This window comes from Salvelinus sp. IW2-2015, linkage group LG13 (genome assembly GCF_002910315.2).
Source record: "Salvelinus sp. IW2-2015 linkage group LG13, ASM291031v2, whole genome shotgun sequence".
Taxonomy (NCBI): domain Eukaryota; kingdom Metazoa; phylum Chordata; class Actinopteri; order Salmoniformes; family Salmonidae; genus Salvelinus; species Salvelinus sp. IW2-2015.
The window spans coordinates 13,907,464-13,932,241 of NC_036853.1; the positions used below are offsets into that span (position 1 = coordinate 13,907,464).

At 42.8% G+C, this 24,778-nt stretch overlaps 1 protein-coding gene and 1 long non-coding RNA gene across 2 annotated transcripts in view; one reads left to right on the forward strand and one right to left on the reverse strand.

Annotated features, from left to right (window-relative positions):
• The window catches only part of LOC111972167 (uncharacterized), a 28,797-nt gene extending 25,143 nt beyond the window's left edge, over positions 1–3,654 (reverse strand). Inside the window, exons 1-2 of the long non-coding RNA XR_002878387.2 lie at positions 3,403–3,654; positions 3,212–3,294 (exon numbers count right to left, since the gene is read on the reverse strand). This is a non-coding gene — a long non-coding RNA (uncharacterized lncRNA). The remainder of the gene's footprint in view (positions 1–3,211; positions 3,295–3,402) is intronic.
• LOC111972166 (nuclear factor 1 C-type-like) overlaps positions 1–24,778 on the forward strand; it is a 98,700-nt gene that overhangs the window by 31,862 nt on the left and 42,060 nt on the right.

The window sequence follows — 24,778 nt, forward strand, 5'->3', positions numbered from 1 at the left end:
GGTGCACGAGTGTGTTGTAGTGTGGTGTGTGTGTGGTTGCGGGCAGCGTGTGTCGGGCTGAGTAGGTGTCGGTGGTGTGTGTGGTGTGTGTGTGGTGTGTGTGTGGTGTGTGTGTGTGTGTGTGTGTGTGTGTGTGTGTGTTGTGTGTGTGTGTGTGTGTGTGTGTGTGTGTGTGTGTTGTGTGTGTGTGTGTGTGTGTGGTGTGTGGAGCAGTGGAGTGTGTGTTATGTGGGTCCTGAGCTGGTCCAGTGTATCAACATGAAATGACGAGTGGTGAACCTGAGGGGGTGATGTGTGTATGTGTGTATGTGTGTGTGTGTGCGTGTGTATGTGTGTGTGTATGTGTGTGTCTCCACACAGCTCAGATTCACACACCGGTTTCTCTACCATCCCTCTGCAGCTACGGATGCTCTCATTCATCACCTTCTATCATGTCACCAGCAATATCATCCTGCAATGTACATACAGTACTGTACAGTGCAGAACTCCCCCATACAGCCAAGCCCACTCTGTAGGGGTTCCCTGCTATGCACACTGTCCTGGTAGGATTGTTTTGTGTATGTGTGTGTTGTGTTACATTATCAGTAATTGCTTTAATTTTGCTATATATTCTTAGCTGAATATTTTTTTTACAAGACTTTTCAAGCTTGTTAGCTTAGTTTATTTTCTTCTTAATTATTAATATCTTTTATTTAGGACTTTGTCCACGTTTGACTCTGAATATGATAGGCATAAAGCTGAAAGCCTTTCTGTGCTGGTCAATCTCAGGTCAATCTGCCCCTGCCCCTTTCTGTGCTGGTCAATCTGCCCTTGAACAAGGTAGTTAACTCACTGTTTCCCGGTAGGCCATCATTGTAAATAAACATTTGTTCTTAACTGACTTGCCTAGTTAAATAAAGGTAAAAAATCTGCTGTATTTGTTTAGATTGAATAAATATGGCTGTTCCTGAGGTGAACGGGAAAAGGAAGATGGCAGAGAGGGAAGCCTGATAGCTGAGCTAGTGCTGGAAATTATTTCTGTCCTCAGCTGTGAGCCTCCAGCTAGCACATAATGCTCTGAGAACCATCCCAGCTAGCACATGATGTTATGAGAACCATATGTTTCTTAGAGCTTGGTGAGAGTGTGTTTGTCCTATGGTTATTTTGCATACAACCTTCCCACAACTTTCTGGGAATGGTGCAGGATAGTTGCTTGGCTTTGGAACATTCTCAGCACATTAACGGAAGTTGACAAAAAAACGTTATTTTAATGAAACTTTATTTCATTACCTTAATAGAACGTTTCCTAAAAGTTCAAACGTGGTTACATTTAATTTCAATTTTCGTAATGTTCTAGGAACGTTCGTCAACTGGTTAGGAAACCTGTTTCCTACAGGTTTCCTCATGGTTCTATTTAAAGTAATGTTCTCAAGTTGTTCTGAGAACGTTAAGAAAACTTTCCATAAAAACTTTAGTAACGTTAAGAGAACGTTCTAAGAATGTTATTTAAAAACATATTCATTCCGTTCTCAGCATCAACAAACTCGCTCTATCCTTTATCTTGTTGTGTTTCTTCACGTGTTGGCCGCACCCACTAATTGGCCACACCTGATCTTAATGAGTGTTTGTTTCCTTTGAAATGGGGTCTGTTTGAATAGACTAAAATGAACAGCTTTGTATGCGCAAAAAACATGTAATGCTAGCTTCATCCTGGTGATGCATTGGACTAATTCCATCGATAGAGAGCAAAAGATTATATGTTCAAATCTCACTGATGCCTTGTCACAATCAAAAAGAAATATGTTTGCATGATTAATGCCTGAGGAAATGAATTTCCATGTGTCCTATCTGTGTTTGGAGTTAAAAAATGTTAAAAAAAAATAAGCTGGCAGTGTTATTAAAGGTCTTAATGAAACATTCAGTGAAAGTTTTAAGAAAGTTATTCCCAAACCTAGCATTTATAAAACCTCCCAAGAAACTTTAAAGAAAGCAGAGTAAAATGTTCTCAGAACCTCCCTGCAACCTAAAAATAAACCTTCCCAGAACAGGCGAAATGTTCACTTTAGTTTTACAAGTCAGGAAACATATGGCTTTGTTCCCACAACTTATATGGAACCAAAAACATACGTTCCCACAACTTATATGGAACCAAAAACATACGTTCCCACAACTTATATGGAACCAAAAACATAACATTCCCACAACTATATGGAACAAAAACATACGTTCCCACAACTTATATGGAAACCAAAAACATACGTTCCCACAACTTCCATGGGAACCAAATAAACTGGCTGGGCTGTGTGTCTGCCACTGATCTACCTCTGGCCTGGCTGGCTCTGGCCCCTCCCACCAGTAAACCCTGTCACCCCCCCCCCCCCCTCCCTGAGGCAACCTTCACCCCTGAGAATGTCTGGGTCATGGTGCAGCACAGCCTCCCTGTCACCTGACCTGCCTAATAGCCTACAAACCCCTGGCTGTAAACACTCTGATAAGGAGCTGCAGCTTTTCACTTTCACTCAGACCAAAGAAAGAGGGAGGGCTGGAGGGAGGAGGCTAGTGCTGAGAGAGGGAAAGGAAAGGAAGGAGGGGGAGGAGAGAGGGAGAGCAGAGAGGCAACCAGTCAGCATTTGTTCTTAAAGGCACAGACCCCCCTTTCAGTTCCAAGGATATGTTGTGCTCTGCTTCCTTCATCAGAGCTCTCTCTCCACCTTCTCCCTCCCTCCCTCCCTGATCTCATCTCTGGGTTGGACAGGGAGAGCAGTGTTAAGCCATCAAACAGCAACACCAGCTGGGCTGTGTTGGTCCCTGCTCATTTGCTGGCCTGTGTTTTGGTATCTTTACTAATTGAGCAGAGTGCAGTACTCCCGCATGCATTGGATCCCCAAGGATGATGCTGGCTTAAAGCTTGTTGTTTTCTGCCTCTATGTTAATCAGGGTTTCATTTGCAGCAATAATGTGTTTACACAAACTCCCCTGTTTGGCTTATTACTCATATTTGTGTTAATAGTTTTTATTGCAGAATAAAAAATTATGACCCAATGTAACTGTGCCAACTCATTTAACAGGTTCTACTTGTCTTCTGTTATTCAGAATTTTTCTTGTGTTTGAAGACTTTTTATTAAACTCAATATAGCATAAATATTGTCACAATAGATAGTACGGTGGTTTGACCAATTTCACAAAAGACTCTTGTGAGGAGACAGTGCCAAAGTTCTAAGTGAGCACTTACTGAGAAGCCGAGCTCAGCCTCTCTGCTTCGAGCTGCCCGTGAACCCCTCCCATCTCCGGACTACTCCATCTGCGGCCACGGCACTGCACAAAAAACACATTGTGTGTGTGCACTGTAACATTATGCTGTTATGTCACACACACTAAACTACCACACTGTACAGTTGTCTCTGTGACCGTTGAGCAGCATACCGTAAATCTGCACCCTGCACTGTGGCGGCCGCTTCCTGCTGCTGCAGAGGCTCAGACTCAGAGAGATCCCGCTCTCTCAGGCTCAGTCACAGACACGCATGTTCAGTCAACACAGCCACAGAGGAATGTGCTCCGCGGCTCTGGCAACGGAAATTTAGAAGGGATGGGAGGAGGAGCGGGCCTCCGAAGGGTCAAGTTCAGCAGTGTTGTTTTCCTCCGACAGGGGGAGGTGTTCTGCTCTCGTACCTGGAGTTATTTAACAGCCAATGAAACAGATTGTCATAGACACTTGAGCTAATTATATCACCTTGGACAGCTACATTTTTTTACTGTGAGCTGCATCCAGCCTTTCCCCTCTGGTTATTATCCAAGATCACTGCCAGTAGTTTGAAGGTGCAATAGTATGACTGATATGGAAAGAAAATGAAGTATAAATGGCCTTTACATTTAATTGAAGCAACGTCAATGTTGGCTTGAACCAGGCTACGTTCATTGGTAGGCTACGTGGTTCAACATATGAATTAATCAATTGGGAAGTGGTGTTAATTACCAATATTCAAACACATATGTTTAAAGTTAAATAAGTCATTAGTCTACATGGTCAAATATGAGTTTGCCTTTTGTTTACTGTAAATGTAGTTATGTATACTCTCTCTCTACCACCTGTGGTCCTTAGGGCTCCCATTCCCAGTGGACAGAAATAACACCTGGGTGAGCATGATCCTGGCAGGAGTCTCTCACTTTCATTCTGCTGGAAAATGGGACTGACCTCCCCCCCTCTCCATGCTTGGCTGCATATGTCAATATGGAATGACGTAGAGCGGGGAGTTTGTGGCTGTGATTCCACTGTGGTCACATTCACAACCCTATCCTTCCCTATTACCACCGTGGCTTACACACACACATTAATATTTTTACATTTGAGTCATTTAGCAGACTCTCTTATCCAGAGCGACTAACAGTATCGAGTGCATACAGCCCTGGCATTGCCAGCGCCATACTCTACCAACTGAGCCAAACGACAGACACCCACACACGCGCACACAGACACAGAGAGAGAAGGAGAGGGAGGTCACGGGTGAAAGTCAAAGACATTGCAGCTCTATGGTAATCAATCTAGTGGATCGATGGGCTGGGAGTGTGCTGGCAGAATGCAGGCATTGTGCTGAGTCTGGGCTCTATATTGGAACGGCTCTCTGTATTGGAGAGGCTCTCTGTTTTGGAGAGGTGTCAGTGGACATGTGAGAGAACTCAGATAGGCAAACTGTCAGAGGCGTAAGGATACTAATGTGTCTGATTACTAGTAGCACTATGCAACACTGACTCAATTAGAGATATGCTGTTTTTGTTACTCATTGGCTTTCTAAAGAGATCTTTGTGTTTGCATAAAAGTATAATTTTAGCACAGCAAGGGGTCTTAGGTATACATCAATATCTGTTCATTTGGACTCAAATCATGATCTTTAAATGAGGACTTGGATTTAGTAACACGTCCAAAAGAACACTTGTTTTTTCGGCTTAAAATAAAACATTGAATGCAGATGCTGTTTTCAGATAATGCTTTTCAGGTTCTCAACTTTATACTTCAGAATTTTGGGCCAATGGTTATTGAGCCATTTAAAGTAGGCCTAGCGATGACTGGTGATCAATTTAATTTGAACTTAGGCCCAAACAGGTGTATATATAGACCATAGAGTGTATAACTACCTATCGCAAGTGTTTTTATTTGTAGTTATCAATAACAAATTCCACTCAACAAGCTCAATAATATTTGGAGAGTCTAATGAGATAGGAGGATTATATTTGACATTTTCAAGCAGAGTGCTTTGATGCTTTCTGACTCCCTGTCTCTGTGTTATAACAGTACTTTCTGATTCCCTGTCTCTGTGTTATAACAGTGCTTTCTGATTCCCTGTCTCTGTGTTATACCAGTGCTTTCTGACTCCCTGTCTCTGTGTTATAACAGTGCTTTCTGATCCCTGTCTCTGTGTATACACAAGTGCTTCTGACTCCTGTCTCTGTGTTATACAACTGCTTTTTGACTCCCTGTCTCTGTGTTATAACAGTGCTTTCTGACTCACTGTCTCTGTGTGATAACAGTGCTTTCCTGATCCCTGTCCTGTGTTATAACAGTGCTTTCTGACTCCCTGTCTCTGTGTATAACAGTGCTTTCTGATTCCCTGTCTCTGTGTTATAACAGTGCTTTCTGACTCTCCTGTCTCTGTGTGTATAACAGTGCTTTTCTGACATCCCTGTCTCTGTGTTATAAACAGTGCTTTCTGACTCCCTGTCTCTGTGTTATAACAGTGCTTTCTGACTCCTGTCTCTGTGTTTATAACGTGCTTTCTGACTCCCTGTCTCTGTGTTATAAACAGTGCTTTCTGATTCCTGTCTCCGTGTTATACAGTGCTTTCTGACTCCCTGTCTCTGTGTTATAACAGTGCTTTCTGACTCCCTGTTCCTCTGTGTTATAACAGTGCTTTCTGACTCCCTGTCTCTGTGTTATAACAGTGCTTTCTGATTCCCTGTCTCTGTGTTATAAACAGTGCTTTCTGACTCCCTGTCCTCTGTGCTATAACAGTGCTTTCTGACTCCCTGTCTCTGTGTTATAACAGTGCTTTCTGACTCCCTGTCTCTGTGTTATAACAGTGCTTTTTTGACTCCCTGTTCTTCTGTGTTATAACAGTGCTTTCTGACTCCCTGTCTCTGTGTGATAACAGTGCTTTCTGATTCCCTGTCCTCTGTGTTATAACAGTGCCTTTTCTGACTCCCTGTCTCTGTGTTATAACAGTGCTTTCTGACTCCCTGTCTCTGTGTTATAACAGTGCTTTCTGATTCCCTGTCTCTGTGCTATTTAACACCCCCACCAAACCATTATGAGACCAAATCCTCTCTGTGCTGCTGAAACCCCACTCATATCGTTACTCATAACATTACAGCTAACAAAGAGCTCACCATCCCTGATGCCTGGCAGTCAGGCAGGCAGCTAAGTTTTCTCTAGTCTAGGTGGTACAGACCAGGGTTTCCCAAACTCGGTCCTGGGGCCCCCCTGGGTGAACATTTTGGTTTTAGTCCTAGCACTACACAGCTTGATGATGAGTTGGATATTTGAATCAGCTGTGTAGTGCTAGGACAAAGACAGAGTTTGGGAAACCCTGATATAGACTTCTGGTGGTAACACCCTCCCATTGCTGTTTTTCAGCTCCAGACCAGCTGCAGACTCATATGCTCCCTAATTGCTGGGAAGGGTGGGACGTAAGTGACCTAACATTAGGCTCCCTCCCTCCCTTCCTGGTCTATCCCAGGCCCTGTGGTCTGGTCAGACAGAGCAGAGCAGGGCTCCCCACCACAGCTAATTGGAGCTGAGGAGAAGTGGATTTGAGTAGTGATCCTGTGTGGAGGCGATGAGGCCATCAGTCTCTCTGGGAATCGGAGGTTACCTCTCCTCCAGGTCCCTCCATTCAGGCCAAACAACGACTGGGAATCTCTTTCCCAACTCCCAGCTATTCACAAAAGAGAAAGAGAGAAAGTGTTGGATGGAGGGAAGGAGAGGGAGGACAGGGGAGTTTGGCAGACATATAGAGAGAGAGTGTTGGATGGAGGGAAGGAGAGGGAGGACAGGGGAGTTTGGCAGACATATAGAGAGAGAGTGAGGAGGTCTCACAGTCTCAAAATATATTTTTTTAAATCAGAATCTATGTGCAGCTGTTGTCATACAGAAAGACAGCTTCATTGAGTCCCCTTGTCCCGACACTGCCAGACTGTTATTTGGGGGAGGGCGTCAGGCGTCACTCGTCAGAATCCTCTCCACAGAGCCGGGTTACTTTACGCCTGTGTATCAGAGACAAAAGAGAACCACTGAGAGGAAAATAAGCCTCAAGTCCTGGAGCTGGAGGTGTTGTTTATACTCTCATTCCAGTCACTCAGTAAACCACCTGATTCCATTAATCATGGTTTGAAACAAGCTAATTCAGCTGGCCGTCCTGCTTCTCCCACTGTTGATGTTTCTAATGAAATCTCTTGAAAACCTCCAGGTCCTTAGTGTAGCCGCAGAGCAGCTGGCCAATCCAACAACCTCCCCAAACCCGAGTGCCCCAGTACTGGAGCAGGGGAGATGTTTATTTTCATTAGTCCTGGGTCCTAAAGGTTTACATTAATATAAAGCACTTCTCATTCTCAGCCAGGGTTATTTACAGTATATGTACATCATAGTCCTGTCTAATGGGAACGTACACTTAGAACTTTTCCCCATCTTGAGTAAATACAGTTAGATCATTATCATATTAGTGACAATTTGACACACAACAGTCACGTTGTTTCCAACTTTGCACAGTACATTCATTCAGTAGAGGGACTGTAACCTTGTGAAGCATCCGGTTTTCAACAGCCCTCTGTCATTTATGGTATTACACTGTATGTGTACAGTAAACAAAACACTCAGAGTGAAACTTCCCACAGACGCACTTATGGGTTTATGACGCAGGACACCCTAACCCAGTGAGGTTTCTGTTTTACAGAGCATAACTTTGAGTTGCTTTCATGTGGTTATGGAAATGAGACATGAGAAGTCACTTCTCAGAAGTTGATGACCTATCCTGCATCCATACGTTGTTGTAGATGATGAGACATACCTTTATCTTGTCTTTCTATGGTTAGAATGCAAACTTTTTTGTCCCAATTGTCATTTATTTTTGTACCTTTATTTAACTAGGCAAGTCAGTTAAGAACAAATTATCATTTACAATGACAGCCTCGGAACAGTGGGTTAACTACCTTGTTCAAGGGCAGAATGACAGATTTTTACCTTGTCAGCTCGGGGATTCGATGTAGCAACCTTTCGGTTACTGGCCCAACGCTCTAACCACTAGGCTACCTGCCACCCCATCACGCAGCGATGTCACTAGAGAAGTAATGCAATTAGTTTGTAACAGTCTACATCTACAACAATATAGTATATAAAAGCAAAACAAAAGAAGTAATTTCATGAAGCCATTGGCTCTTTGTTTCAGCTTTGCTAGACTGTGTTCCCTACAGATTAGAAGAAGCTGAGAAGAAGCTCATGTTGGAGGCTAACATATACTCATCTTGGTACTCTCCTCCCTCGTAGCCTCTTTGAAGCCTGTTGTAGGTGATGGCTAGAAGCAGGCCTCCAGCCTCCAGGCCTAGGAGTGTCGGTAGCGTTGGAGCTGATCAAAGCGCTGAAGGATAGAAGTGACAGATGAAAGGCAGACATGAAGGAGTGCTGCTGCTCCTCCCAGACGGAGAGAGTTTCCAGAGAAAGACTTGGCAGGTTCTCCCACTCACTGAGACCTAGCCTACATTCTGGCCTCCTTTCAGTGTTCGGGGAGAAGGTGCTCACACACACACACACACACACACACACACACACACACACACACACACACACACACACACACACACACACACACACACACACACCACACACACACACACACACACACACACACACACACACTCAGGGTAATCACAGATGAGCGCACATGTTCCGGATACCCACACTTCACCAGGACTGACCCCATATCTACCCAAGGAGAAGAACAGAAAACACGTCTATTAGATAGCCCCTCAATAACATCAGTTGAAAGCATAGTAGTTGAATGGCAGAAAGTACAGTTACTTCCAGAACAGTTAGCTCCAATACAGTTTTTTTTGCAAGTGAATCATGCTTCCCTGACAGATTGAAAGCATAAACAGTTTGTACCACAACACCCACCCACCCCCGTCTACACACCGCACCACTCCACCCATAGTGCATTTGCATTCCCTTTGAAAACAGAGCTGTTGTTAGACAGGGGTGCGTTATAAAAACGAAGTAGAATACATTGATTGCTGTATAGTTCAGTGAGTTCAAAATAAAGCCTCAGTGCTTTCTCTATTGTTTTTGTTGGTGGGGAAATGCAGTACGCTTGTCAGCCGAGGAGGGTGAATAATGTTCTGAAGAATGTAAGAAACTTTCCTTCTCCTAGATATGGGATAGTTTGACTTTCTGGGAGTGTGGGGAAGTCTTCAGTACATCACCTAATGGTCTAGATTTGGACGGATATGATACGTTTATTAAGGCAAGCTATTTACTCTCCAACATGTCTAATGAGTACACTCTAAATTCCTGGAAAAGTCCTACATAGAACCAATGAATGTGCTTAGAGTCTGTAAATGCCCGTATTTCTTCATTTGGTGGGAGAATCCTACGAGACCCTGTGTCTCGGCCTAGTTTCTCGTTGGCCTCATCATCGCCTCATCATCTCCCTTGATCTAATCCTTTCTGCTCTCAAAGGAAGCAATTAAGACCCTTCCTTTAATCCCTGCAGTTAAACAGGGAGATTGCAGAGTACTTTGACGGCCAAATGAACCATAAGTGGTTGTTTTGCAGAGGGACTGCTGTTGGAAATAGCAGGATTGGAATTTAGTGGAGGTTAAAAGGCTGAACTACTGTAAAGTGAGGAGTTAGTATTTAGATCAGTATTTGAACTGAAACTGAACACAAACTTAATCTTTTAGTAACGTTGCTCTGAGAATGCGTCTGCGACTCTTCAGTGTAATGAATGCTTTAGTTTATGATTATGTTTTAGAGCTCTGAAAGTTCAAGTCAAATATGCCCCCATTAGGCTTGGTATGGTCATCTGGACAGTCAAGTGTGTCTTGGGGGCAAGTCGTTTACAGTTCGACAATAACAATTACAGTTTCTCGTCAGTCCAAATGTACACTATGAGTTGTAATTTACAGTCTGTGAATGAGGTGTGTTTTTTATTTCTCTCCAACCGTTATGACCTTTGAATATATGTTCCCTATGGACTAAATAGGCACTGACAATTTCATGTGGGATTGTAATAGCTAGGCTCACAGCTGGCAGCAATAATTCCTCCTCCTCTTTCTATTTCGCTTTTCGCCCTCTCTCCATCTGTGTTTCCAGTTCTCAATCTCTCCCTCTAGCCTACAGTGTGTGTGTGACTTCATATGTAGGGGTGAGCCAAACCCGCTGATGTTACACATGAGCCATATGACAAAACAGACAACATGTGGTACAGTCAGAGTGATGGGTTCAGTCCCTTTATGGAAGTTGTTCACTAAAACCAACAAAGAGAAACATGGCTGTTAATCTCACGCATTTCTGAACTGACATTTGGGTGTGATCTATTGGGCTTTATCTGACTGTAAAATCAAAAATACTAAACTTGTCAGCTCACCCCTAAACAATGTGAAACAGTTGCACAATACCGTGTTGCCTTTTACACAATTTACAAACCCAGCATTGCACACCCATACTAGAAGTAGAAGTTAGTTTCCCATTAATCTTGTATCTAACTACATGTATCTTCAATTGTCATGCACATCCTTCCTTTACTCTAATGTGATCTGATCTGGTTTTCTTCCATAAACTGAGAAAAGGGAGAGGGACAGAGAGTCAAATTCTTTAGATTCAGCCTGGTTTATCTGGTACATATCTATGGATTGCCTTTTTCTGTCGGCTTAATTCACTGTCTACATCTGGAGAATGTTGTTTTGTGCATAAGAGCTCTCATATGAGCCACAGCAGGCTTGGGCTGCAGTAAGTTAACCTCAGTTGATATCATGGTATAGCTCAAAGGGGGGCAAAGTACTTCAATCCGGCCCACGAGAAAATTAAAAAAAATACTTCCCCCCCAATTTTGTGGTATCCAACTGGTAGTTACAGTCTTGTCCCATAGCTGCAACTCCCATACAGACTCGGGAGAGGTGAAGGTCGAGAGCCGTGAGTCCTCTGAAACACAACCCAGCCAAGACGCACTGCTTCTTGACACAAAACCTCCTTAACCCGGAAGCCAGCCGCACCAATGTGTCGGAGGAAACACCATACAACTGTCGACCGTGTCAGCGTGCATGCGCCCGGACGACACTGGGCCAATTGTGCGCCGCCTCATGGGTCTTCCAGTCACGGCCAGCTGTGACACAGCCTGGGATAGAACCCAGGTCTGTAGTGACGCCTCAAGCACTGCAATGCAGTGCCTTAGACCGCTGCGCCACTCGGGAGGCCCCTGCAAATTTATTTTAACAAACAATTGGTCCCCAAAAAAATGTGTCCCTCCGTTGAATTTCAAAATCCCGATGTGGCCCTCGAGCAAAAAAGTTTTCCCACCCCTGGTATAGCTCAAAGTGTTTTCCAGCCATACACAACATAAAGCTATTTCTTAGATCAGAGTAAAAAACTAATCTCTGTGCAAGGATCTGTCAACTTTGATTTTCTGTAAGTTAAAGGCCAAGTGCAGTCCAAAATTAAATTTTTCTGTATTTTAGATTTATTTTCACACTATGAGGTTGGAATAATAATGTGACATTTTGAGAATAATGATAATGCCCTTTTAGTGTAAGAGCTGTTTGAAATGTCTGCCTGTTTTGGTGGGATGGAGTTTTGGCCTGCCTGGTGACATCACAGCTAGTTTTCAGTTTTCCCCTCCCCACTCAGACCACTCTAATTTTACAGAAAATGTGAAACTTGTCCTTGTAATTCTCTTCTAATATGCTCTACACATATAGGTGACTTCTGTTTCTGTTCCCCTACCTCAGCTACTCAACATTACTTGTTCTCTTTCGCTCTGTATGCCTCTTCACCCCCATGTCTGTCTGTCTGTACCCAGGAGGAGTGTGGTCGGACTGTTGGGCTGAGCACGTTGTGGTTTTCATTGTTCCAGCTCTTATTTTTCACCTCCAGTATGCGATACATTGTCAATATTGATTTTAAAAGAAGGGACACAAGTAGAGAATACAAGTTAAACAAAAATAATGGGATACTGGTCACATCAATATGCAGCACAGTGGGTTGGTGGCACCTTAATTGGGGAGAACGGGCTCGTGGTAATGACTGGAGCGGAATCGGTGGAATGGTATCAAATACATCAAACACATGGTTTGATTCCATTCCATTCGCTTCGTTTCAGCCATTAATATGAGCCGTGCTCCGCTCAGCAGCCTCCACTGATATGCAGCATTTACTGAATCACTCATACAGAATTGTATTTGTATTACTGTAACAACACATATACCGTAGATGCTGCTGTAGCTACAGTGCTTTGATCTACAGTACCCACATGAACAAACTTGATTGGAATGAGTAACACATCTACAGTAAATGCCACATATTTTCACTTTAGCAGTCGGTATAAGTAAACATCTATTAGGCTTAAGCTGTCGGACGAAGTGTCCTTGGTGGGGGAAGAGGGGAGGAGGAGGAGAGGGAAGGGGTGTCGCCACTGCCTTTCACCTGTCACCCCCTGGCATTAACAAGTGGAACATGAGGGTCATCTCAGTTATTCCTCCTGTCATGGCAACCTCTATTATCTCTCACACGTAACACACTGAACACACGGAACAGACTGAACACACTAAACACACGTAACACACTGAACACACAGAACAGACTGAACAGACTGAACACACTAAACACACTAAACACACTGAACACACTAAACACACTAAACACACTGAACACAGTAAACACACTAAACACACTCAACACAGTAAACACAGTAAACACAGTAAACACACTGAACAGACTTGAACAGACTGAACACACTAAACACACTAACACACTAAAACACCTGAACAGACTGAACACACTAAACACACTAAACACACTAAACACACTAAACACACTGAACAGACTGAACAGACTAAACACACTAAACACACTGAACAGACTGAAACACACTAAACACACTAAACACACTAAACACACTAAACAACACTAAACACACTGAACAGACTGAACACACTAAACACACTAAACACACTGAACACACTAAACACACTAAACACACAAAACACTAAACACACTGAACAGACTGAACAGACTGACACACAGAAACAGACTGAACACAGTAAACACACTAAACACACTGAACACACTGAACAGACTGAACACACTAAACACACTAAACACACTGAACAGACTGAACAGACTGAATAGACTGAACACAACTGAACACATTGAATAGACTGAAACACACTGAACAGACTGAACACACTGAATAGACTGAACAGACTGAACACACTGGATAGACTGAACACACTGAATAGACTGAATTGACTGCAACACACTGAATAGACTGAACACACTGAACACATTGAATAGACTGAACACACTGAACAGACTGAACACACTGAATAGACTGAACAGACTGAACACACTGGATAGACTGAATTGACTGAACAGACTGAACACACTGAATAGACTGAACAGACTGAATAGACTGAACACAATGAATAGACTGAACACACTGAATAGACTGAACACACTGAACACATTGAATAGACTGAACACACTGGATAGACTGAACACACTGAATAGACTGAATTGACTGAACAGACTGAACACACTGAATAGACTGAATAGACTGAACAGACTGAATAGACTGAACACAATGAATAGACTGAACAGACTGAATAGACTGAACAGACTGAATAGACTGAACAGACTGAACAGACTGAACAGACTGAATAGACTGAACACACTGAATAGACTGAATAGACTGAATAGACTGAACAGACTCAATAGACTGAACAGACTGAGTAGACTGAGTAGACTGAACAGACTGAACACACTGAATAGACTGAACACACTGAATAGACTGAACAGACTCAATAGACTGAACAGACTGAGTAGACTGAACAGATTGAATAGACTGAATAGAGGGAGGCTGTCTGCGTTTCTATTCTACTCCCAAAGGACCACTATTTTCAAGTTGTGTTTCCTGTTTAACAGATTCCATTATTATTCTCCCTTCTGCGTGTAAGAGTATGTCTCCCTGCAATGTTCTGTTATATTAATGGCTCGGTATTGTTTTAGTTTTACTTAAGCGGGACGGAGATTAAACGCCAGGGAGTATTACAGTTCAGGGTTCTCTAGAGACCAGAATAGCACAGCTTTTGGGCATGCTTTTTGTCACAGACCCAATTTGTATGCGATGGTGTGTGTGTTTGTGTGTATGCGAGTGCGCGCGTGTGTGCATCGGGCGGACAGGCGTGTGTTGTGTGTAGGGCTGTGGCGGTCATGAAATTTTGTCAGCGGGGTAACTGTCATGCAAGTAACCCCCGGTCTAATGGTAGTTGACCGTTAATTAATATAAACACATTTATCATCTCTGAGCTTTCACAAATAGCCTACAAGCCACTGATGCAGACATTTGGAACATTATTGTTCCATTATTGTGTTGGTCCGATCCATGCTCCTCCTCGTCTGAGGAGGAGAACGACTTCGACAACCGTTACAAGACCCTACACCATCACAATAAATCTATTATTTATTTTAGACAGGTCTAAAGAAACATTATGATATGAAGAAATTGTAGCCTATTTCAGAATAACAGAATAGCATATTGTGAGTCGTCCTTATGTTAGGCCCTGATCTGGCTATGCCATATGGCTTTCGGCTACACTAGCTCATTTAGCAGACAAGATTTGCTTATAATATAATTTGCCTCTTTTATTATTTTATAGTAAGAAAAATACAATTGAACATAGCCTAATAAAATTGAAAGGATATTTTTTGCAAACGATTTCTAAGGGAGTGTTGAGCGCAGTTTAACAAAGTGATCAATTGAAACAGGTCCTCCTTAATGCTTAATTTAGAGTTATTTATTCAACTTTAGTTGTGATACAAACCTAAGGCTATATGTTTTGATTTCTAAAACATTCTAAGGCTGCATGATGCAAATCTAATGATGATTTGAAAAAACGGGCATTAAAGAAGCGTTTCCCAAATTCGGTCATGGGGACTCCAAGGGGTGCACGTTTAGTTTTTTTGCCCTAGCACTACACAGCTGATTCAAATAATAAACTAATCATCAAGCTTTGATTACTTGAATCAGTTGTGTAATGCTAGGGCAAAAACGAAAACATGCACCCCTTGGGGTCCCCAGGACCGAGTTTGGGAAACGGTACATGAAAGGCATGCGCTCTGCTCTGTTTCTTGTGCAGGCTGCACACACTTCATCAGTCTCTCATTCACAATTTGAAAAGCACTTGATAATGTTCTCACCCATCAGACTATACTGAATTTAATCTGGTCTTTACACATAGCCTATTAATATATGTGTGGAATTCTTTAAAAAAAACATAGAATCCGCACACTGCACTCGAATAGCGAATGGAGGTTAGCTGTAGTTCAGTTTTTAATATGCCAGGTAGGCCACAGCGGTTGTAAAGTGGATTAATGTGGTTAATTTTCAGAACTGAGCAATAAATATAGCAGTACGAGAAAGCTGGGATCCTCTTTTAAAAAGCGGGCTTATAAGAACACGTTTCACTAGACTCTGTAGGCTACGGGCTCTTCAACCCTGTTCCAGGGGTCTTGTTTCACTAGGCTCTTTAGACTATGGGCTCTTCAACCCTGTTCCAGGGGTCTTGTTTCACTAGGCTCTGTAGGCTACGGGCTCTCCAACCCTGTTCCAGGGGTCTTGTTTCACTAGGCTCTGTAGGCTATGGGCTCTTCAACCCTGTTCCAGAGGTCTTGTTTCACTAGACTCTGTAGGCTACGGGCTCTCCAACCCTGTTCCAGGGGTCTTGTTTCACTAGACTCTGTAGGCTATGGGCTCTCCAACCCTGTTCCAGGGGTCCTTGGCCTATATGCTACGCTTAGAGTTATTTGGTGACTTTAGTTGTGATACAAACCTTATCAAAACATATATGCTTATGGGCTAGGCTAAATCTTGATGCATGCGACTATGATTTGAAAAAGTTGCCAAACAATGCATGCGCTGTTTCTTGCCTTAGACTGCAAACGCTGGGCATCTGTTCATTCAATGCATCAACCAGCTATGAGGAACTGGCTCTCGCTGCGCAACAGTCCGCTCAAACTCTGAATTCCAGGGCTCTCATGAAGTGTGTGATATGATTTTAGATTGCATTTGCATTGATGTCAGAGTGGTTAGAGGGACAATAGAGGCCTGAGTGCCAGGCAGTTAGTGACTGGCCATTAGAACGTTTGGTAGGCTACTAACCACCAGTAGCATCAGAGTGCAGGTTTGGAGAAGCCTAGTTACCGTGACTCAGCGGTCACATGGAATTGGACTGCGGTCATGACTCGTGACTGCCGGTTTGACGGTAATACGGTCACCGTAACAGTCCTAGTTGTGTGTGCGTGCGTGCATGGGTGTGTAATATGCATGCTTGTCTGTAATTTAAGACATTTTTAGTTTTTCTCCTTATTACACAAAAAAATTCAATGAATTCAGCAAAGATGAAGACACGTTGATGGTGAGCAGCTGCCGGGCCTCCTGCTATTGACTAGACAAGCAAATAAGCAACAGAGAAATAGAAGAGACATAACAGCCAGTCGACAAGGCTTACAAGGCAGGCAGCTGTCCATCTGGTTAGGTGGCAGCTGTTCATTGTGAATCAATACACACCTGGTGCCTCTGAGAGGGGAGGGGGTAGGCAAGCAGGGCAGAGATGGTGGACGTTGTCAGGTTGGAAGGCGTTTATGTTGTTGTTTATCGTATCATTAGACACTGTCTAAACAGATGATGTAGGCCTACCTCATTCAACAGAGGACAAAGGTCAGGTCTTAAATATATTTTGTAGTCTCAGGAGAGTCTATGTAGTAAAGAAAGAGAGCAGATACACCTCTTAATTTAGTCTTTAACTCAATACAGGCTTTCACATTACATTTCCCCCCAACCCCCATTTTGCCCACAACCCACGTCCATCCCATCCCCCGGACCCCCAGAACCTCCCTCTCCTCAGTGTCCCCAGCACAGTGCCAGCTGTCTATAGGCCGCATGGAGCCCTGGCAGCTGGTATCACTGGTGGCATGGAGACACTGACGCTGCCACTGATGGCATGCTTGGCATGCTGCCCATCCGCAACAAGAGGAAGATGAAGAGGTGGAGGGAGGGGAGGGGAGGGATGGAAAAGCAGCAGGAGTGGATCTACACAGGGAATAAAGAGAGAGAATGGCTAATTACATGGTTGTTTAGGTTTACTCAGCTCCCCCTCTCTCCCCTCCCCCTCCTGATTCATTACAGCTTGATTAAAAAACGCTCCACTCCACACTCTACATCTGACAGAATGGGGCAGCTGCCTGGTGTCACACAATAATTAAAACGTGCTAGAATGGTCAATTTGCAACCCTTATGTTACACAGGGTGTTTACTGCTTATTGATAATATTGTCTGCTTTTCTAAGGAAGACTTTATTGCCTTTATGATTGAGGAAGTCTATGGTCTATGCCAGTAAGTCACAAGGCTTTGGTTGGTGTCGCCAGGCTGCATTAAACCACATAGTGCCAAGACAGGGCTAACTGAGTTAGAAACATTATGGTTTAAACATTATGGCTGCAACAACTCCTACTGTATTTGAAATGACAACAGCCTTATGGCAACCGCAAGCTCTGTTTGCTCCATCCCTTCTAAAAGATGTATTAGATGTGTGATTCATAAAAACAGACAGGACCTCTTCCATGAATTTTCACATCAATGGGGAAATAAGAATTGGCATTAATTTAACAGATCAAACATCTGGAGAATCGGTTATTAGTCTCTTTCACGGGCTTTTGTTGTGTTGTTAGTCAACCAAAAAAAGCTATTTTCTAGCTTAATCACAGCACAGTGGCACAGAGTGAGTGGCCTCTGTAGCCTGACTGTCTGAGTGACTATCTGCAGTCAGGACAGATTGATATGTCAGCCACGGGGACAGAGATGGGGAGAGGAGGACTGAACAGGGGCAATATGAGGCTACATTTCGAGTAGGTTTTAATAATGAATCTGTCTCACCTCCCCTGATACTTTCAGCCTCTGAACTCAGTGGCTCGTCCACTCCTCAGGGGCCAGAAGAGGAACTGCTTATTTCACCAAGGCCCAGTCATGTTTATGCCTCAGGAGTTGCAGTGTGTTATGGTTACCTCAGGACCTGTTGTGGAAGAATGAATCATGTGTAAGTTCTTCTATTGTTCATGATTAGTGAAGGTTCACTTGCTTGTTCATGTTCAAAATGGTCTCCATTCTAAATAGAAGAATGTCAACGGTTCTTTTCACCAGAGAGATGTCCTTTCCACTCCTATGAGGCTAGGTTGGGAAAGTCTGAAATATCTCCCCAGACTGGAGGGCCTGCAGACAGACAGGAAGTCTGCTGATGTCCTGCCGCACTGTATCTGCCCAGACAGCTCTTTTCAGGATTTTACTACTCTTTGTCATACAGGATAGTTACAGTCTGGTTATGATGTCTCTGTTTTCCTTTCTTAGAGCTGAGGTGTGGTAGTAGAGCCATTTATTTTGTACATGACTAGAAGGCGACTCATGGCTTCTGGACTTGGGACAGGCCTGGGCAAATCTTCCATGTGCCAGCTGACACTGTGTATCTGTAGACTGCAAACAGAGCAGTGGGTCATTGGCAAGAGCAGGGCAGGGGCAGCACAGACAGCAGCTGGACGGAAACAGATGGGGAGGGAGAGAGTTAGAGCAGAGACGGATATGGAGCAGGAGATAATGCTTACGTTGGAAAAGGCAGTGATATACAAGAATGATGAATGGTGAAAGTTACTAATCTTTTTTGTTGCGTTTCTGTAGGGGCCTGAAACGATACTCCCTTTTTAGCTCTGGATAATGTTCTAAGTATGGAACGGCTGCTTAGTCCAGAGATTGGAGAAAAAGTGAATTGACTATCCCTTATTTTGTCCAGATCACATTTTATGGACACTGGGTCCAAGTGGGAGAGGGTAGACTGCTCACAAGTTTAAATGCTGGCCTGCTTAGAGGTTGCGGGTTACATTTAACTCAACATTTTGGACTGCACAAATGTTTTCCCTCTCTGCCTTCTCCCTCAATCCTATCCCCTATTACATTGATTGAGAACAGGAAAACCTATACTTGTATACTTAAGCCCACCCGAAAAATATGGAATATTTTATATGCATGTTTATTTGGAATAAAAATCATGTGAAAGATTACTCAGAGAGAGAGAGAAAGTGCTGGCACCAGCTGTTTTCAGGGTTTGAGTTACACAGCTGCATTCACCCATGACCCTCGCCCCCCTCCCCAAACCCCCATCCCACCAGCCCCAAGCCTCTTGCAGGGATTTCTACCCAATATATTACCCTGCAATGACATGATAGATAGATAGATAGATAGATAGATAGATAGATAGATAGATAGATAGATAGATAGATAGATAGATAGATAGATAGATAGATAGATAGATAGATAGATAGATAGTAAACTGAACATTCAAGTTGACTGTAATAAGGATTCAAGTGTTACTAGTGTTATTACCTTTTGCCTAAAAACAAGACCACTCAGGTCACAAAGTTCACTGATGGCATGTAATTGAGCTTCCTCACTATGATAGTCACTCCAGCAGATTAACAGATTTACACCGCAAGTGTCCGCTGAAAACATTCAACCACATGATCAATGGCATGTGCATTGATGGCTAATTAAGTCTGTTTTGATAAAAAGACAGGCCTCATTTGTTGGGGTCGTGAACTGCAATCCATTTGCTCAATTGGACATTTCCTATTCTCAAGTGAGTGACAGCATCGACCGTTTGTTAACAGTATGTTTGAATGACTGGCTTTGTACAGTACGCTGTTTGGACAGTAATTGGATGCTCTTGTGCGGGTACATACTGTTAACATGTACATTCTGTAGCGTTACCATAATTATGCTGTGAATGACTGAGTCAGTTATTCGGAAGGCCTTGCAGTATGCCTTTGGCTCATGGTCAAGTCTTTCTTCCTATAGGCCTACAGTGTATGCCTAGGTTGGCAGAGAGACAGCTTTGATTATTGACAGTGCATGTAGCCATTATTTTAGACACAGACTACAGCTTGGTTTGAGACAAAAATTAACAAATTCAAAGGCATTCTAAAACAGAAAAATGTGCAGTCGTATACCTCTCTACGGGAGTAAATGAGAATCAGTGGCGGTTCGTGCCGTTCAAGATTAGGGAGGATGTATTTATTTTAATTAACATGGCTTTATTTCTATTACAGCATGTTGGATGACTGTCATTCATATCCATTCACCCCAGCTTAATGTAGCATCGATAGTTTAGGATACTAGATGATACTCGAATTTGCCCTTATATACCCATCATGAGGTTGCTACAACCTAGTCTACAAATGAATGTTTATTACGTAGGTGCACAGGTCTAGAGACAAATTGGAGTAATCAAGGTGACAGACAGTGACACATTCAATACTGCCTTGCACACTGTTACCTGCATCTAGCTGATCTGGCGTGAAATCATTAGTGCAAACAGTTGCAAAATGTTTTGCAACTAATACAAACGATTTTCATTAGACAAATTAAGGTAAGTCCCTCCCCGTTTTGTTCCATTTCCTTCCGTTTAAGAAATGTTTTGCAGCAGAGTCGGCGGAATAAATAAACCCCTGATCACCCTCACACACAGTTCACTTTCATAGCAGCCGCGTACAGCATCATCAGTATGTATAATTGTATAATTTCTTCTCGCATCTATGCACTCTCCTCTCACCTTTTCCATTCGCTTGTGGACTTCAGTGTACAACACAACAGCTGTCGGTGACCAGGCGCAAAAACCTCTCCAAGCCAAACCTTCATACCATAACCACTAACCGCTACACAGCCTACATCTTTGTTACCTTATTAACGTTATAATCAACAAAATAGAACCAGTGAAATTAATAAAGCGGAAAGCTTACCTTGACTTGGAAGAGTTGTAGTGTTGGATAGCCTTAGCCAGTTAGCTAACATAAATAGCATTCCTGAAAGGTAAACTAGATCTCTCTCTCTTTCTCTTTCTCTCTTTGCTGCTTCTCCTTAATTTTTGAAGAAAACAATTTGTTCAAAACTGTTCAACTATTGTCTTCTTCTCTCTTTCAGTCAACTACTCACCACACTTTATGCAGTGCTATCTAGCTAGCTGTAGCGTATGCTTTCAGGAATAGGTCCATTCTCTGATACTTTGATTGGATGAACAAGATAGTTCATACTGCAAGCTCTGATAGGTTGGAGGATGTCCTCTGGAAGTCGTCATAATTACTGTCTATGGAAGGGGGTGAGAACCACGAGCCTCCTAGGTTTTTTATTGAAGTCAATGTACCCAGAGGAGGACAGAAAATATCTGTCCTCTGGCTACACCTGGTGCTACCCTACAGAGTGCTGCTGAGGCTACTGTAGACCTTCATTGCAAAACAGTGTCTTTTAATCAGTTATTTGATGACGTGAATATGTTTAGTATAGTTTTATCTAAAAAGGAGAACTTGTTTAAATGTTATTTTAACACACACACGCTCACACAACCACAGCCGTTCCGGTATTTTTATTTAGAGGTCTGGATTGTGGATCTGTGATGCGGTGAGTTGTGTGTGTGTCAGTCACAGGCAGCAGCTCAGCTCCCATCTGGATCGGCCAAGCAGAATACCTGCAACCTGGCCGTCCTTGCAGCCCCAGACACACGCACTGCAACTGAATGATCCTGCTAGCAGATTGGGTTTCCTGGCTGTGTCTCTCTCTGTCGGCCTCTCTCATATTGATCAGGGTTTCCATGCTATTCTTAGCCCCACTGGGCCGCACGGTCCCCAAGCACTCAGAACCACAGCACAGAGCTGCTGCTCCATTCTATGGGAACATAGGCCTAGTTTCATGCACTCTCATGCTGTAGGGGTTGTCTGCTATTGTAGAGCAGTCAAGATTAGGGCTGGGAATTGCCAGGGACCTCACAATGCGATATTATCATGATACTTAGGTGCTGATACGATATGAATTGTGATTCGATACTGGGATTTTATTGCAATTGGATGTTCCAAAGATTTTGCTCACCATATCTCTGCTGCAGAGGTACAAGAAAGGAAATAAAAGTGCTGAAAACAAATTGACTCCCTATTTAAATAGAATATAGAGAACAAGCTATGAAGGAAAAACACTGGAGTTTTGGAGCAGTCAACTAGCGCAAAAATATATTGCGTTATTGTCAAAAGAATACAATACGATATATGGTAAAAAATGTAAATTCTAGGCTGATATGTAACTGTATCGATTTTGTCCCCCATCACTAGTCGAGATGATTTTCAACTGTAGTCTATGCTTTTCAAAACACATTGAAGAAAATTGTCACTGAAGTTTAAAAAAAAGCACTGATATTACTGTTATGTTTTACTTTTGAGTTGTATTAATATTTTATATATGTATCAAGACAGGCATCGAAGCCAGTATAGTGTATTACCACGTGTAAAATTATAGTAACACTTTGTTAGTGTCAAGATAGGGACAAGTTGAACACACTGGACTCTGTACACTGAATTATACTTTGTTGTTGCTTAACGCAGGAACTGTACTGTATAATAATATTTCACTTTTGTGCTATTTAACTTCTTCAGATTTAGTTTGACAGTGGCCTATTTGTGTTTAGTATATTATGTCATTCTTTTGTTTGTTTGATTTATACTACTAATTGTTACTTTGTTACTTGGATGAAGCCCAGAAAACGAACAAACTCGATTACAGAGGCAACAACGAGAAAGAGAGAAAGAGAGAGAAAGAGAAAGAGAGAGAGAGAGAGAAAGAGAGAGAGAGAGAGAGAAAGAGAGAAGAGAGAAGAGAGAGAAGAGAGAGAGAGGGTATTAAATATATAGCTCCCTTTCTAATGACGAGTCCAGATGGCTTGACGTTAATGCAAATGTTTGCCACATTGCTGCGTTGTTGCACAAAGCATACAATAAAACTGTACAGAGAGGGATAGTGAGAGAGAAAAATAAGAGAGGGGTGGGGAGAGAGAGAGTTGGGGGAGGGGAATAACAGTCACGTAATGAAGAAAGGGCATTTCAGGACAAGTGCTTCGTCACACCCTCAATCTCTCCTCCGTCCCCTTTTCCCTCCCTCACTCTCTCTCTCTGTCAGTAGCCATTACAGCGCAGTACAATATCATATTTTTGAAACAAACGTTATGCCAGAGAGGGTCAATCTTAGTTCAGGGTATGATATTAAAGTTAAAATAAAATACCAGTTAGTGATATATGGAGAGAACAGCATGTCAACACAACAAGTCTTTCAACTCTTTTTAAAGTTACTTTCTATCTCCTTCAACCTCATGGATTGCATTTGTGATTGATTCCACCCTCATTTTGATTAGAACCACAACAGTCTATCGCATGTCTTTTTAATCCCACACAGATGGAAGGAGCCTCAGTCTTGATTGATCTGTTGTTTTATCATTTCCATTCAAAAGGAATGACAACCATCTGTTATTTCATTCCATTTCTACAGTCTTAATCAGAGTAGGGTTTCAGCAACAACCCACTGTATTATCTTGGTGACTCTAGCTAGGTTAGGGTAGTTGTTAACTGTAGGGTGTAGATTGGTGATAATGACAATGTTCATGGCAGTGATGCTTCCCCTAATTCCACTAAATCTGATATGGTAAACAGGCCCACGTCTCCTCAGTGTAATCAGGCAGCGCAGAGTCCCAGGACAGGCTTCTGGCACTGCAGATAATCAACCCTCCCTCCCTCCCTCTAAACTGGGGAGCTGTGGGGTGAAAGTAAAGCAGTACGGTACAGCGTCCCGGGCAAAATAAATAGTGGGGGTATGCCGTACCCGTAAAATATGAGCCTATCACAATAATTAAAACAAAATGTCAAGAAAACGGTAGGCTGTTACACTACTATTTATCATTACCGCATGTCAGAGGCATGAAAAACAGGTGGTATAGCTCCAAAATGTGATGTGGTTTGACGAGAACACTGACATTTTGCCGAGGCAGAGAAGTGTGGGCGACACAGAGACGCGTGCGGACAGCAATGGACACTTAAATTCTGGCCTAATGACAATCGCCAAAGGTCATTACACTTGTTGGTGTTTTGTGTAACAGATGTCTGTTTCCGTTCACCACTGTTTAGAAGATATGTTGTGAGTGGATGAACGTGCGCTGGGAAACATAGTAAAGGAGCCCTTTGAAGTGATTGTTTTATAAATCAGATGAAAACATCATGACTGGTTGATGCCACAATAAAAGGTCATACATTTTAAACGTTAAATGACACATCTTTACGACTAGACCCACAGAGATCCTATTGAATCAATAGGGATTCTATATGTAATACTATGATTAGGCCCATGAAATAGTTTTTTAAGGAGGTCCTGGCCCGGGAAGAAATCTACTTTCACCCCTGGTTGTGACGTGCACCACCACGTAGCCTACGTCAGGGGTGGGAACACAACTTCAGGGGGAAAGGTAGCTAGATAACTGTCGTCCTGTAATTCGTCTTCTCATGTCTTGGGGTGGTATCTAAGAATCTCAAAGCCACAGCTTTGAGAGTGCGTCATGCTGATACAGTATTTCTATGAAATGTACTCGGTCACCCCATTCCCCCACCGCTTTATTGAATTGATTCAATCCAGACTTATGT